Below are 16,248 nucleotides of genomic sequence, written 5' to 3' on the forward strand. Positions count from 1 at the left end.
GCCGTGGAGGAGAGCACAGCCACAGGGGTGCGGAGGGCAAAGCGGAGAGATTCCCGCACAGAGGATAGGTGCCAACTGGCACTCACCAGCCCGAGAGGTTTGTCTACTCAGCTGCGGGGGTGGGCGGGGCTGCAAGCTGAGGATCGGGCTTTAGTCAGAGCGCAGGGAGAGGACTGGGGTTGGTGGAGTGAACATAGCCTGAAGGGGTTAGTGCACCACGGCTAGCCGGGAGGGAGTCCGGGAAAAGATCTGGAGCTGCCGAAGAGGCAAGAGACTTTTTCTTCCCTCTTTGTTTCCTGCTGCGCGAGGAGAGGGGATTGAGAGCGCTGCTTAAAGGAGCTCCAGAGACGGGCGCGAGTCGTGGCTAAAAGCGCGGACCCCAGAGACGGGCAATGAGACGCTAAGGCTGCTGCTGCCGCCGCCACCAAGAAGCCTGTGTGCGAGCACAGGTCACTATCCACACCCCGCCTCCGGGGAGCCTGTGCAGCCCGCCACTGCCAGGTTCCCGGGATCCAGGGACAACTTCTCCGGGAGAACGCACGGTGAGCCTCAGGCTGGTGCAAAGTCACGCCAGCCTCTGGCGCCGCAGGCTCGCCCCGCACTCCGTGCCCCTCCCTCCCCCCGGCCTGAGTGAGCCAGAGCCCCCGAATCAGCGGCTCCTTTAACCCTGTCTTGTCTGAGTGAAAAACAGACGCCCTCCAGCGACCTACACGCAGAGGCGGGGCCAAATCCAAAGCTGAGCCCCTGGGAGCTGTGAGAACAAAGAAGAAAAACGGATATCTCTCCCAGCAGCCTCAGAAGCAGCGGATTAAAGCTCCACAATCAACTTGATGTACCCTGCATCTGTGGAATACATGAATAGACAGCGAATCATCCCAAATTGAGGAGGTGGACTTTGAGAGCAAGATTTATCATTTTTTCCCCTTTATCTCTTTTTCTGAGTGTGGATGTGTATGCTTCTCTGTGAGATTTTGCCTGTATAGCTTTGCTTCCACCATTTGTCCTAGGGTTCTGTCTTTTTTTTTAAATTTTTTCTTAATAATTATTTTTATTTTAATAACTTTATTTTATACTACTTTATCTTCTTTCTTTCTTTCTTTCTTTCTTTCTTTCTTTCTTTCTTTCTTTCTTTCTTTCCTTCCTTCCTTCCTTCCTTCTTTCCTTCCCTCATTTAGACAAAGAATCATCCCAAATTGAGGAGGTGGACTTTGAGAGCAAGATTTATGATTTTTTCCCCTATTCCTCTTTTTGTGAGTTTGTAAGTGTATGCTTCTGTATGAGATTTTGTCTGTATAGCTCTGCTTCCGCCATTTATCCAAAGGTTCTATCCGTTCGTTTTTTTTTCTTAATAAGTAGTTTTTAATTTAATAACTTTATTATATTTTACTTTATTTTATTTTACTTTATCTTCTTTCTTTCTTTCCTTCTTCCTTCCCTCCTCCCTTCCTTCCCTCCTCTCTTCCTTCCTTCCTTCCTCCCACCATCCCTCCCTCCCTCCATTCTTTTTTCTTTTTTTCTTTCTTTCTTTCCTTCTTTCCTTCTTTTCTTCTTTCTTCCTTCCTTAAATTAAATTCAATATAGATATTTAAATTTAAGGTAAAATTAAATTATAATTTGAAATTATATGTGGAGTTTTATTCCCTAAAGAATATTTTGGAAATTTCTACTCCTATTTTAACTTATATTTTCAGAGAAGGTATTTGGTCCAAATGAAGAATATCTTCAATTATTGTTCTTCTATTGCAAGCAAAAAAGGATTTATACTTCTTTTCATGAAATACCTTCTGTTTGACAACAGAAGGATAAATATTTTATATTTTTAGAAACAACAGTCAGGCTACTGATATTCTTAATGAGTTTTAATAAATCTGAATGCTTCTTATCATCTACTCTTTAGCTGGTACCTGAGGAGTTGTATACCTCCAGGAAGATATGTGCTCCAGACCCGTAAATATGCAGTTCACAGAGCCCACCACCAGAGGACAATAATGAAGTAAAATCTTGAAACCATGTAGTGAAAATAGTGGGAGTTTAAATAAAAGCAACATTTCACAGTATGCTTTTCTGACCAATGTTATATCTAATACCCTAATGGATTATATGTACATGGATTCTGAAAAGTCAGCAGCACACTTCACTGGTCAATTTCTATGATAAGGGGAACGGAATTTGAGTGTAGAAAAACAGTATACTTACATCTTAAAATTCCACCCCTACAGAATCTACTCACTATTGAAAACTGGTAAGAATAATAGCTTTCTGTGTCTCAGTGACCAGTTAACATTTTCAAGAGTAGAATTTATCTTCCTATGATGCTCAAATACACAGGAAAAATGCATATCTAGGACAATGAATAAACTCTATATGACATGAGAAAATAGTTATTCAAATGGAAAAAGTATAAGATCTACAAGGCACAGTTTTATATGCATTAGTGTGGATATATATACATAAAGAAGCTCTAAGAAACATAAAAATCACTTCCAGGAAGCAATTTTAGGTAGAAGAGAATTAACATGGATGAGGAAGAAAAGAGAGTTGGTTTTAAAATAGTTTCATTGACTTGTTTTTTTTGTTTGTTTATTTATTTGTTTTATTTATTTGGTCTTTGGAATATAAGAAAACAGTGGCTTTCAGATCAGTATCCCAGTGGTACAAAGGGACCGAGGTCTATCCTGGAGCCCAGCCATTGTTTGACACTCTTGTAATAATACTGGTGAAATACAACCAAACCATTTGAACTATAAGCATCCTCTCTGACAATAAACTTAAGACACCAACATTATATATTAAAGAAAGTAAAGAGAGAATACTGTTTTCTTTAGAGAAAATACAGATCCTGGACCAAATCAATAATGTCAGCAAACCTCATGGGTATAAAATATTCTGCTGTCTATCATTTAGAACATGCCTCTAGAGGAGGGAAACTGGGTGATAATTTCCCCAGATTTTATATTTAATTCAAATATTTTAGATAAGAGGCATCTCTAGTAAAACATTGTATTATTGATTCTTTCCAATATGATAGCTCAGAGGAGTTCCTCTTTCTTTCTCAAATACATATGGGGAAATGGAGGTGGGTGTGGGTTATAGGAAGTATCTAAATAGAGCATAATAATCAACAGTTTGTTTTTTAAAAATAGAAATTTCTATTCAAATTGTTTCCAGAGACAGAAACACACAGAGACAATTCCATGTGACAACAGTGAAAGAGACCAGAGTGATGCAGCTGCAAATCAAAAAACTGCCAACACCAGTGACTGATGGCCACCACCAGAATCTGGTTAAGACAAAGAAGGATCCTCCCCTTGAGGCGTCAGAAAGAACATGGCCCTCTCAACACTTTGAGTTTGAACTTCTGGCCTCTAGAGCTGTGATAAAATAAATTTCTGTTCTTTTAAGCTAACAAGTTTGTGGTATCTTGTTATGGTAGCCCTAGAGATGACAGTATTTGATTCCTGAGCTGGCAACTGTATTTTGACTATGTAATGACTATTCCAAGATAATCAACAGACACAAAGATAAAGGCAAAACTGAGACTAAGCCCAGTTCTTTTTATTTCCAGAATAATAAATGATTTTTTAATTAATTTAGATCTCTTTGTCTAACCCCTCTGCTTTTCAGAAGAGTATGTGGGACCAATCAAATATTAATATGTTATACTTTCACTTTAATTCATCTCAAATTATTTCTAATTCCCCTTATGAGTTCTTACTTGACCCATGAATTATTTAGGAATACATTCTTTAATTTCCATTTGTGATTTTCAACAAATTTCTTTCTGTTAACGGTTGCTTATTGCATTCTGTTGTCATCTGAGAGCACTCTCTGTATTGTTTATGTCCTTTAAAATGTACTGAAATTTGTTTTATGGCCTAGCATATAGTATATCCATGTGCATTTGAAAAGAATGTATATTCTGATGCTGTTGGGTGGAATGTTTTATAGATGGCTGTTACGTCTACTTGATTGATAATGCTGTTCAAGGTTTTTATTTTCTTGTTGATTTTCTGTCTGTTCTGCTATTGAAAGAAGGGTATTAAAGTATCCAACTATTATTGTAGAACTGTCTGTTTCACTTTTCTGTTGTGTCGATTTTGCTTCATTGTATGTTGGAGTCCTGTTGTTAGGTGCATATAAGTTTATAATTATTATGCATTCTAGATGGAATAATCACTTTATCATTTTAAAATGTCTTTGTCTCTAGTAAAAATTTTCATCTTAAAATATAATTTTTTTCTGATATTTTCTTAGCCACTCCAGTTTTGTTGTTGTTGTTTTGTTTTGTTTTTACTGTTATGGTATATCTATTCCAACCCTTTTACCCTTCAGCTATATATTTTCTTTTTTTTCTTTTTGTAACATCTTTATTGGGGTATAATTGCTTTACAAAGGTGTGTTAGTTTCCGCTTTATAACAAAGTGAATCAGTTACACACATACATATGTTCCCATATCTCTTCCCGCTTGCGTCTCCCTCCCTCCCACCCTCCCTATCCCACCACTCCAGGCGGTCACAAAGCACCGAGCTGATATCCCCTGTGCTATGTGGCTGCTTCCCACTAGTTATCTACCTTACGTTTGTTAGTCTATATATGTCTATGCCTCTCTCCTGCTTTGTCACAGATCACCCTTCCCCCTCCCCATATCCTCAAGTCCGTTCTCCAGTAGATCTGTATCTTTATTCCTGTCTTACCCCTAGGTTCTTCATGACATTTTTTTTCTTAAATTCCATATATATGTGTTAGCATATGGTATTTGTCTTTCTCTTTCTGACTTACTTCACTCTGTATGACAGGCTCTAGGTCTATCCACCTCATAACAAATAGCTCAATTTCGTTTCTTTTTATGGCTGAGAAATATTCCATTGTATATATGTGCCACATCTTCTTTATCCATTCTTTCGATGATGGGCACTTAGGTTGTTTCCATCTTCGGCCTATTGTAAATAGGCCTGCAATGAATATTTTGGTACATGACTCTTTTTGAATTTTGGTTTTCTCAGGGTATATGCCCAGTAGTGGGATTGCTGGGTCATATGGTAGTTCTATTTGTAGCTTTTTAAGGAACCTCCATACTGTTCTCCGTAGTGGCTGAACCAATTCACATTCCTACCAGCAGTGCAAGAGTGTTCCCTTTTCTCCACACCCTCTCCAGCATTTATTGTTTCTAGATTTTTGATGATGGCCATTCTGACTGGTGTGAGATGATATCTCATTGTAGTTTTGATTTGCATTTCTCTAATGATTAATGATGTTGAGCATTCTTTCATGTGTTTGTTGGCAGTCTGTATATTTTCTTTGGAGAAATGTCTATTTAGATCTTCTGCCCATTTTTGGATTGGCTTGTTTTCTTTTTTTGTTATTCAGCTGCATGTGCTGCTTGTAAATTTTGGAAATTAATCCTTTGTCAGTTGCTTCATTTGCAAATATTTTCTCCCATTCTGAGGGTTGTCTTATGGTCTTGTTTATAGTTTCCTTTGCTGTGCAAAAGCTTTGAAGTTTCATTAGGTCCCATTTGGTTTTTTTTGTTTTTATTTCCATTTCTCTAGGAGGTGGGTCAAAAAGGATCTTGCTGTGATTTATGTCATAGAGTGTTCTGCCTATGTTTTCCTCTAAGAGTTTCATAGTTTCTGGGCTTACATGTAGGTCTTTAATCCATTTTGAGCTTATTTTTGTGTATGGTGTTAGGGAGTGACCTAATCACATACTTCTACATGTACCTGTCCAGTTTTCCCAGCACCACTTACTAAAGAGGCTGTCCTTTCTCCACTGTACATTCCTGCCTCCTTTATCAAAGATAATGTGACCATATGTGCGTGTGTTTATCTCTGGACTTTCTATCCTGTTCCATTGATCTATCTTTCTGTTTTTTTGCCAGTACCATACTGTCTTGATTACTGTAGCTGTGTTGTATAGTCTGAAGTCAGGGAGCCTGATTCCTCCAGCTCCGTGTTTCGTTCTCAAGATTGCTTTGGGTATTCGGGGTCTTTTGTGTTTCCATACAAATTGCGAAATTTTTTGTTCTAGTTCTGTGAAAAATGCCAGTGGTAGTTTGATAGGGATTGCATTGAATTGTAGATTGCTTTGGGTAGTAGAGTCATTTTCACAATGTTGATTCTTCCAATCCATGAACATGGTATATTTCTCCATCTATTTGTATCATCTTTAATTTCTTTCCTCAGTGTCTTATAATTTTCTCCATACAGGTATTATGTCTCCTTAGGTAGGTTTATTCCTAGATATTTTATTCTTTTTGTTGTAATGGTCAATGGGAGTGTTTTCTTGATTTCACTTTCAGATGTTTCTTCATTAGTGTATAGGAATGCCAGAGATTTCTGTGCATTAATTTTGTATCCTGCAACTTTACCAAATTCATTGATTAGTTCTAGTAGTTTTCCGGTAGCATCTTTAGGATTCTCTATGTACAGTATCATGTCATCTACAAACAGTGACAGCTTTATTTCTTCTTTTCCGATTTGGATTCCTTTTATTTCCTTTTCTTCTCTGATTGCTGTGGCTAAAACTTCCAAAACTATATTGAATAAGAGTGGTGACAGTGCGCAACCTTGTCTTGTTTCTGATCTTAGTGGAAATGGTTTCAGTTTTTCACCATTGAGGATGATGTTGGCTGTGGGTTTGTCATGTATGGCCTTTATTATGTTGAGGAAAGTTCCCTCTATGCCTACTTTCTGCAGAGTTTTTATTATAAATGGGTGTTGAATTTTGTCAAAAGCTTTCTCTGCATGTATTGAAATGATCATATGGTTTATCTCCTTCAATTTGTTATTATGGTTTATCACATTGATAGATTTGTGTATATTGAAGAATCCTTGCATTCCTGGAATAAACCCCACTTGATCATGGTGTATGATCCTTTTAATGTGCTGTTGGATTCTTTTTGCTAGTATTTTGTTGAGGATTTTTGCATCTATGATCATCAGTGATATTGGCCTGTAGTTTTCTTTCGTTGTGACATCCTTGTCTGGTATTGGAATCAAGGTGATGGTGGCCTCGTAGAATGAATTTGGGAGTGTTCCTCCCTCTGCTATATTTTGGAAGAGTTTGAGAAGGATAGGTGTTAGCTCTTCTCTAAATGTTTGATAGAATTCGCCTGTGAAGCCGTGTGGTCCTGGGCTTTTGTTTGTTGGAAGGTTTTTTTTGTTTTGTTTTGTTTTGTTTTTGTGGTACGCGGGCCTCTCACTGTTGTGGCCTCTCCCGTTGCAGAGAACAGGCTCTGGACATGCAGGCTCAGCGGCCATGGCTCATGGGCACAGCCGCTCCGCACCATGTGGGATCCTCCCGTATCGGGGCACGAACCCGTGTCCCGTGCATCGGCAGGTGGACTCTCAACCACTGCGCCACCTTGGAAGCCCCGTTGGAAGATTTTTAATCACAGTTTCAATATCAGTGCTTGTGATTGGTCTGTTCATATTTTCTATTTCTTCCTGATTCAGTCTTGGCAGGTTGTGCATTCCTAAGAATTTGTCCATTTCTTCCAGATTGTCCATTTTATTGGCATACACTTGCTTGTAGTAATCTCTCATGATCTTTTTTATTTCTGCTGTGTCAGTTGTTACTTCTCCTTTTTCATTTCTACTTGTATTGATTTGAGTCTTCTCCCTTTTTTTCTTGATGAGTCTGGTTAATGGTTTATCAATTTTGTTTATCTTCTCAAAGAACCCGCTTTTAGTTTTATTGATCTTTGCTATAGTTTCCTTCATTTATTTTTCATTTATTTCTGATCTGATTTTTATTATTTCTTTCCTTCTGCTAACTTTTTTAGTTTTTTGTTCTTCTTTCTCTAATTGCTTTAGGTGCAAGATTAGGTTGTTTATTCGAGACGTTTCCTGTTTCTTAAGGTGGGCTTGTATTGCTATAAACTTCCCTCTTAGAAGTGCTTTTGCTGCATCCCATAGGTTTTGGGACATCGTGTCTGCATTGGCAGTTTTCTGTAGGTATTTTTTGATTTCCTCTTTGATTTCTTCAGTGACCACTTCGTAATTAAGTCGTGTATTGTTTAGCCTCCATGTTTGTGTCTTTTACAGATATTTTCCTGTAATTGATATCTAGTCTCATGGCGTTGTGGTCGGAAAAGATACTTGATACAATTTCAATTTCCTTAAATTTACCAAGGCTTGATTTGTGACCCAAGATATGATCTATCTTGGAGAATGTTCCATGAGCACTTGAGAAAAATGTGTATTCTGTTGTTTTGGATGGAATGTCCTATAAATATCAATTCAGTCCATCTTGTTTAATGTATCATTTAAAGCTTGTGTTTCCTTATTTATTTTCATTTTGGATAATCTGTCCATTGGTGAAAGTGGGGTGTTAAAGTCCCCTACTCTGAATGTGTTACTGTCGATTTCCCCTTTTATGGCTGTTAGTATTTGCCTTATGTATTGAGGTGCTCCTATGTTGGATGCATAAATATTTACAATTGTTATATCTTCTTCTTGGATCGATCTTGATCATTATGTAGTGTCCTTCTTTTTCTCTTCTAATAGTCTTTATTTTAAAGTCTATTTTGTCTGATATGAGAATGGCTACTCCAGCTTTCTTTTGGTTTCCATTTGCATGGAATATCTTTTTCCATCCCCTTACTTTCAGTCTGTATGTGTCTCTAGGTCTGAAGTTGGTATATTGTAGACAGCATATATATGGGTCTTGTTTTTGTATCCATTCAGCCAATCTGTGTCGTTTGGTGGGAGCATTTAGTCCATTTTAATTTAAGGCAATTATCGATATGTATGTTCCTATTCCCATTTTCTAAATTGTTTTGGGTTCGTTATTATAGGTCTTTTCCTTCTCCTCTGCTTCTTGCCTAGAGAAGTTCCTTTAGCATTTGTTGTAAAGTTGGTTTGGTGGTGCTGAACTCTCTCAGCTTTTGCTTGTCTGTAAAGGTTTTAATTTCTCCATCAAATCTGAATGAGATCCTTGCTGGGTAGAGTAATCTTGGTTGCAGGTTTTTCTCCTTCATCACTTTCATTATGTCCTGCGACTCCCTTCTGTCTTGTAGAGTTTCTGCTGAGAGATCAGCTTTTAACCTTATGGGGATTCCCTTGTGTGTTATTTGTTGTTTTTCCCTTGCTGCTTTTAATATGTTTTCTTTGAATTTAATTTTTGACAGTTTGATTAATATGTGTCCTGCCGTACTTCTCCTTGGATTTATCCTGTATGGGACCCTCTGATTATGGGACTTGATTAACTATTTCCTTTCCTATATTAGGGAAGTTTTCAACTATAATCTCTTCAAATATTTTCTCAGTCCCATTCTTTTTCTCTTCTTCTTCTGGAACCCCTATAATTTGAGTGTTGGTGCGTTTAATATTGTCCCAGGGGTGTCTGAGACTGTCCTCAGTTCTTTTCATTCTTTTCTCTTTATTCTGCTCTGCAGTAGTTATTTCCACTATTTTATCTTCCAGGTCACTTATCCGTTCTTCTGCCTCAGTTATTCTGCTATTGATCCCGTCTAGAGTACTTTTAATTTCATTTATTGTGTTGTTCATCGTTGCTTGTTTCATCTTTAGTTCTTCTAGGTCCTTGTTAACTGATTCTTGCATTTTGTCCATTCTATTTCCAAGGTTTTGGATCATCTTTACTATCATTATTCTGAATACATTTTCAGGTAGACTGCCTACTTCCTCTTCATTTGTTAGCTCTGGTGGGTTTTTGTCTTGCTCCTTCATCTGCTGTGTGTTTTTCTGTCTTCTCATTCTGCTTATCTTATTGTCTTTCGGGTCTTCTTTTTGCAGGCTGCATGTTCTTAGTTCCCGTTGTTTTTGGTGTCTGTCCCCAGTGGCTAAAGTAGTTTCAGTGGGTTGTGTAGGTTTCCTAGTGGAGGGGACTAGTGCCTGTGTTCTGGTGGATGAGGCTGGATCTTGTCTTTCTGGTGGGCAGGTCCACATCTGGTGGTGTGTTTTGGCGTGTCTGTGGACTCATTATTATTTGATGCAGCCTCTCTGCTAATGGGTGGGGTTGTGTTCCTGTCTTGCTAGTTGTTTGGCATAGAATGTCCAGCACTATAGCTTGGTAGTCATTGAGTGAAGCTGGGTGCTGGTGTTCAGATGGAGATCTCTGGGAGATTTTTGCCATGTGATATTATGTGGAGCTGGGAGGTCTCTTGTGGACCAGTGTCCTGAAGTTGGCTCTCCCACCTCAGAGGCACAGCACTGACTCCTGGCTGCAGCTCCAAGAGCCTTTCATCCACACAGCTCACAAGAAAAGGGAGAAAAATTAGAAAGAAAGAATTAGTAGCAGTACAAAGAAAGGAGGGAGGGAGGGAGGAAGGAAGGAAGGAAGGAAGAAAAAAGAAAGGAAGAAGATAAGGTAAAATGAAATAAAATAACATAAAATATAATAAAGTTATTAAAATAAAAAAAAATTATTAAGAGAGAAAAAAAACGGACGGATAGAACCCTAGGAGAAATGGTGGAAGCAAAGCTATACAGACAAAATCTCACACGGAAGCATACACATACAAACTCACAAAAAGAGGAAAAGTGGAAAAAATCATAAATCATGCTCTCAAAGTCCACCTCCTGAATTTGGGATGATTGGTTGTCTAAAGGAGGGAAGGAAGGAAACAAAGAATGAAGATAAAGTAAAGTAAAATAAAGTTATTAAAATAAAAAGTTATTATTAAGAATAAAATTTTTTAAAAAAGCAGACTTATAGAACCCTAGGACAAATGGTGGAAGCAAAGCTATACAGGCAAAATCTCACAGAGAAGCATACACATCCACACTCAGAAAAAGAGGTAAAGGAGAAAAAATGATAAATCTTGCTCTCAAAGTCCACCTCCTCAATTTGGGATGATTCGTTGTCTATTCATATATTCCACAGATGCAGGGTACATCAAGTTGATTGTGGAGCTTTAATCCGCTGCTTCTGAGGCTGCTGGGAGAGATATCCCTTTCTCTTCTTTGTTCTCACAGCTCCCAGGGGCTCAGCTTTGGATTTGGCCCCGCCTCTGCGTGTAGGTCGCTGGAGGGCCTCTGTTTTTCATTCAGACAAGACGGGGTTAAAGAAGCCGCTGATTCGGGGGCTCTGGCTCTCTCAGGCCGGGGGTAGGGAGGGGCACGGAGTGCGGGGCGAGCCTGCGGCGCCAGAGGCTGGCGTGACTTTGCACCAGCCTGAGGCTCACCGTGCGTTCTCCCGGGGAAGTTGTCCCTGGATCCCGGGAACCTGGCAGTGGCGGGCTGCACAGGCTCCCCGGAGGCGGGGTGTGGATAGTGACCTGTGCTCGCACACAGGCTTCTTGGTGGCGGCAGCAGCAGCCTTAGCGTCTCATTGCCCGTCTCTGGGGTCCGCGCTTTTAGCCACGACTCGTGCCCGTCTCTGGAGCTCCTTTAAGCAGCGCTCTCAATCCCCTCTCCTCGCGCAGCAGGAAACAAAGAGGGAAGAAAAAGTCTCTTGCCTCTTCGGCAGCTCCAGATCTTTTCCCGGACTCCCTCCCGGCTAGCCGTGGTGCACTAACCCCTTCAGGCTATGTTCACTCCACCAACCCCAGTCCTCTCCCTGCGCTCCGACTAAAGCCCGATCCTCAGCTTGCAGCCCCGCTCGCCCCCGCGGCTGAGCAGACAAACCTCTCGGGCTGGTGAGTGCCAGTTGGCACCTATCCTTAGGGGCTTAGTTGCTCCACGGCATGTGGGATCTTCCCGGACCAGGGCTCGAACCCGTGTTCCCTGCACTGGCAGGAAGATTCTTAACCACTGCACCCCCAGGGAAGTCCCTAAAGCAATGATTTTTTTAACTCTATGGCTTTAAATAATCCTTGGCTCTGAAATTCCCTGTACCCCTCCACTACGTAACCACAGGCCCCTCTGCCCTAAATCCTTTTCTTACACTTTGTAGCTTTTTAAGCAACGCCCCTCTTTAGGAAGACATAATCCCTTCTCTGTAGAAAACATGAAAGACCTGAACAAATCAAGATTTCTCCATGGAGAATTCAGCTAGTCCTGTGCTTAGCTCCGAACAAGGAAATCCATGTCTACACCAAGCACGCCATTACCCGGACTAATGCCTGACTTGAATAACAAGCAAATTTTTATGCTTTTAATTGTACCCCGCTCGGTCACAAAGCACGTGTGAGAGAGGAATGTGCCCAGCTTCTCCAGGAGAAACAGGTCAGGCCTCTAATCCTCCTTTTCTGTCACCTTCCCCTCCCCCTTTCCAATCCTTTCTCTTCTCAGCAGAGCAGAGGGAAAAAAAAGAGACAGCTAAATTATGTTTAAAATGGAAGGGTCTAAAAGAAGAAAAACGGCGGTCAGTACTGACTTGGGAGAGGATGCATTATCTATCCACAGCCTCTGCAGTGTGGGCCATTTGAGGACAATCAGTGTTCCAACCGGCTTGCTGGAGGGCGATATCTGCGAGCCTAAACCAGGCTTTCTCAGCCTCAGCACGACTGCTGGGTGGGGTTGGATGCTTCTTTGCTGTGGGCCTGTCCTGTGATGGAAGGACTTTTAGCCTCGCGTAAGCTGTGACCATCCAAAGTGTCCCAAGACACTTTCAAATGTCTCCTGGGTGCAAAATTGCCCCTGGTGGAGAACCACGGCGCCAAGCCCTTCCATATTGGGATGTACTTGCTCTCTCTCCCATTCTCTCCCCCCACCATACACAAAACCCAAGAAAATCATGGTTCCTGTGTTAAAACTGGGGAGATCAACGTGCTCTTCATGTAGGTAGAATGAGCGGAAAGGAAAAAGACACTGACTTGTGTGTAGTCAGGGGACAGAGTGGGAACCCGCTCAACGCCAAGACTGAAAAGAGTCTTAGGATATGGGTGTGTTTCTGGCTCCCTCTGGGAAGTGGCAATGCCCCTGGTTGAACAAGCCAACTTTCGAACGCCTCTACCCTGTGCACTTTGGAATCGGGCTTGCTGTGGGCGAGATGAGGAGTGATGGCGAGGCTGCAGAGATGAAGGCGTCTATGAAGGTGCTGACTGTCTCCTCCCACACTACCTGGGACAGGGGAGAACTACCCAGCTTCGGAGAGATACCCATCGCTCAGACAATGAGGATCTTGTCTTGGACCTAAACATCGGGATGAAAGAGGGCTACTGACAAGACAGACGTTGTGCAAGCATGGGGTTGCACTTTCATTACAGACATTGAGGCAAACATTTCACTCCTGGTGATATAAGACCTCCCCTATTTTTAGGAACTTACAAGAAGCATTATTGCTTGTTCTTACCGGCCAGAAGGAAAGGCGGGAGAACGAGCACACTGCAGTGAGCCCCCATATCCACTAGATGGCGGTGTACATCTTCCTCAGAAGCCAGGCGGGCAGCGCTCTGGGCAGCTCGTTGGCCTAAGCAAGACAAGGGCCACTTTTCTTTCCGGAGACAGGCTTCTCTTCTCATTGTCGGCACAAACAGCCCCAAACAATTGCACTGACCACACAGCTCTAAGCCACGTTCCAGGGCACTGCCGTCTGTTCAGGAGTGAATGCTGGGAAAATGAACCACGCTGCTAATTTGCTTGATTGGGGGGAAAATAAGATCTCAAGTGACAGTGGGTGTAATTTATTTTTCCAACAAGAATAGGGGCAAAGCCATTTCATCCACCCCCCCACAACTGCTACCATAAATGAAAGCAATCACCTAATTAGTCCTGAATTACTAACTGGCAGGGTAAAGATCTGCTGGAAGTCAAGCTGAAGTGGGGAGTCTGGAGAAAGGGATGTGATTTCTGCAGGGGAGGAGGGGAGGGGTAGGGCGGGGTGGGAGGGGCGGGAGGGGAGGGCAAGGCCTGAAGCCCATTGTGAGGTCCTGCGCCCCTGTGGTCTGGGGGCCGTGCTGGCCCTGACCCTGGGAGAAAAAGAGGCTCAGTGATGTCTTCAGGCCGTTCATTTTGTGCAGGAGAATGACTTTATAAAGTGAAGGAAAAAGAACCTGTTGGAGAAAACCTATCCGAGAGTTTCTCTGAAAATGCTACAGATGGAGATGAACTGGCTTGGGAAGGAGAGCACAGCCCTGTGGCGCCTGGCCACCCCGCTGCTGGTGGACCCCCCCCCCCCAGGAAGGTTCTGTCACGGAAATGACAGGCAGATCTGAAACCAAGTTGGGCTTTACGTCATTAAGAAATCCCCCAAAGGAATGGAATAAAGGCCTCCTTTCACACTTTGGGTTTTGCATGTGTCCTGAGCAAGCGCCTCTTCCCCAGCTGAGACAGCGCGCTGTCCCCGCGACCCAGTGAGCGGCCCTCGTCCTGCGGGGAAAGCAAAACAGCAGCGAGGTGGGTGCGCGCCCAGAGCTGCCCCTCTCGCAATTGATTTGTTCAGGGATGACTTCTTGTGCTCTAGTTAGATGTGACTTTAATCGAAGTGCTTTCCTAAGGCGATTTATCACAACTGTGAACCGTCAGTTTGTACAGCTGCTGCTCTTTTAGGGAAACGCACAGGCTCGGGAGGCGGAGGGGCCGGCGCGGGCTCCCTCTTTCCCACGGACCGGCCCGCGTGCCCCTCGCCCACCAGAAATATGTGCGCCGCGTCCTCAGAGGCCGCCGCTTCTGTGCTCTGGCTCCTCTGCTGTTTCTGGCTGCTGAACAGCCATCTCCTCTCTCCTGGGAGGGGCAGCTGGTTTCCTTTTGGGGCGCTCCCCTTCTCCCCGTCTCAGCTCCTGCAGCGGAGACGAGGCTGCCCCTCTCTCCCTGCACGCTGTGGGCTGGGTGTGCAACCCGGCTCGGGCCACAGTCCCCCACCGTCCCCGCCGACCCAGCGCGGCGCCCACCACAGCCGGCAAAGCCCACACGGGGCGCCCAGTTAAAGCTGAACCGCAGATGAAAACCACGACTTTTTACGGTGTCTTCAACATTGCATGCAACATACTTCTACTAAAAAAATTACTGTTTATCTGAAGTTCAGCTTTAACGAGGCGGGCATCCTGTATTGTGTCTGGCAGCCTTCTTGGTTGTAAAGAAAATGTTTGTCCAGAGCAGGTCAAATTGGAATCAGCCTAGGACTTTTAACTGGAGCTTTGGGGAAAAAATACTTAAAAGGTGTCTGTTGGGACTGCTAGGCTGGTAGGATTCATGCTTGCAACCGCTGGGAGCCAGCTTTGCTATCATGTGGGGAGAGCTGCTTGAACTAGAAGCCAACACCACAGAGAGCAGACCTGTTTCATTTGAACAGGTGGATCCAGCTGTTCTTGAAGCTGGTCCGGTGGGTGGTAGAGGTCAGGGTGCTGATGGCCAGGAGGGATAATAATTTCCTACCCCTCAAATCTGGGAAGTGAAAACAGCAGGGCTGAATGTGCCCACGGGGCATGGCTTCTGTTCAACTGGAAGAGTGGTGAATGGCTATTGGGTGACCAAAACAGTCGGTCTACTATATTCTTACTTTGTTTGCTAATTGTTTTGCTGCATGTAAACTCTTTGTTGCATTAGCTCTTGTTCATGACATCATGTCTGGAGACAGGGTCTGATAGACTTACATGTGGAATTGGAGACTTAAATTTCAAATCTGCCTCTGCCTGGTTGAGTGGCTTTAGGGTCCTCGTAACCTCTACAAAGTTGAGTTTCTGGGTCTGAAACCTAAGGACAGAGGTGATCGTAATCCATTTGGACTGCTATAACAAAATACCAGAGCCTGGGTAGCTTATGAACAACAGAAATTTATTTCTCATAGTTCTGGAGGTTGGAAGTCTAAGATCAGGGTGCGAGCAGATTCACAGTCCGGTGAGTATCCTCTTCCTGGGTCACAGTTGGCGTGTTTTCTCTGTAACCTCCCATGGCAGAAAGGTCGAGGGACCTCTGCGGGGTCTCTTTTATGAGGGCACTAATTTTGTTCATGAGGGCTCTACCCTCATGACCTTATCACCTCCCAAATGCCACACCTCCTGATACCATCACTTTGGGGGTTAGGATTTCAACATATGAATTTTGGGGGAGGCAAATGTTCAATCTATAGCAGAGGTACTTTCCCCATAGGATGGGGGAGAGGGAAAGTATGTAAGCACCTGTCATAGGGCCTGGTGTGGAGCAGGTGCCCCATACAGATGTTATTACAAAATATTGAGTATAGTTCCCTGTGCCATAGAGGAGATCCTTCTATCTATTCTATGCCTTCTTTGAATGACCGTAGCACTTGTTGTCTGTATCATTTTTATGTCTGTTGTTGCTTTGTGACTGAAAATGAAAAATTTCTATTTGTCCATGTCCTGGCCCTTACATAAAAATGTGTTCATTTATCTATTTCATATTTATTGACTACATCTTCGACACCGTGTTAACTGCTGGTTCTAG

This window comes from Leucopleurus acutus, assembly GCF_964270905.1.
Source record: "Leucopleurus acutus genome assembly, chromosome: 17".
Lineage (NCBI taxonomy): Eukaryota > Metazoa > Chordata > Mammalia > Artiodactyla > Delphinidae > Leucopleurus > Leucopleurus acutus.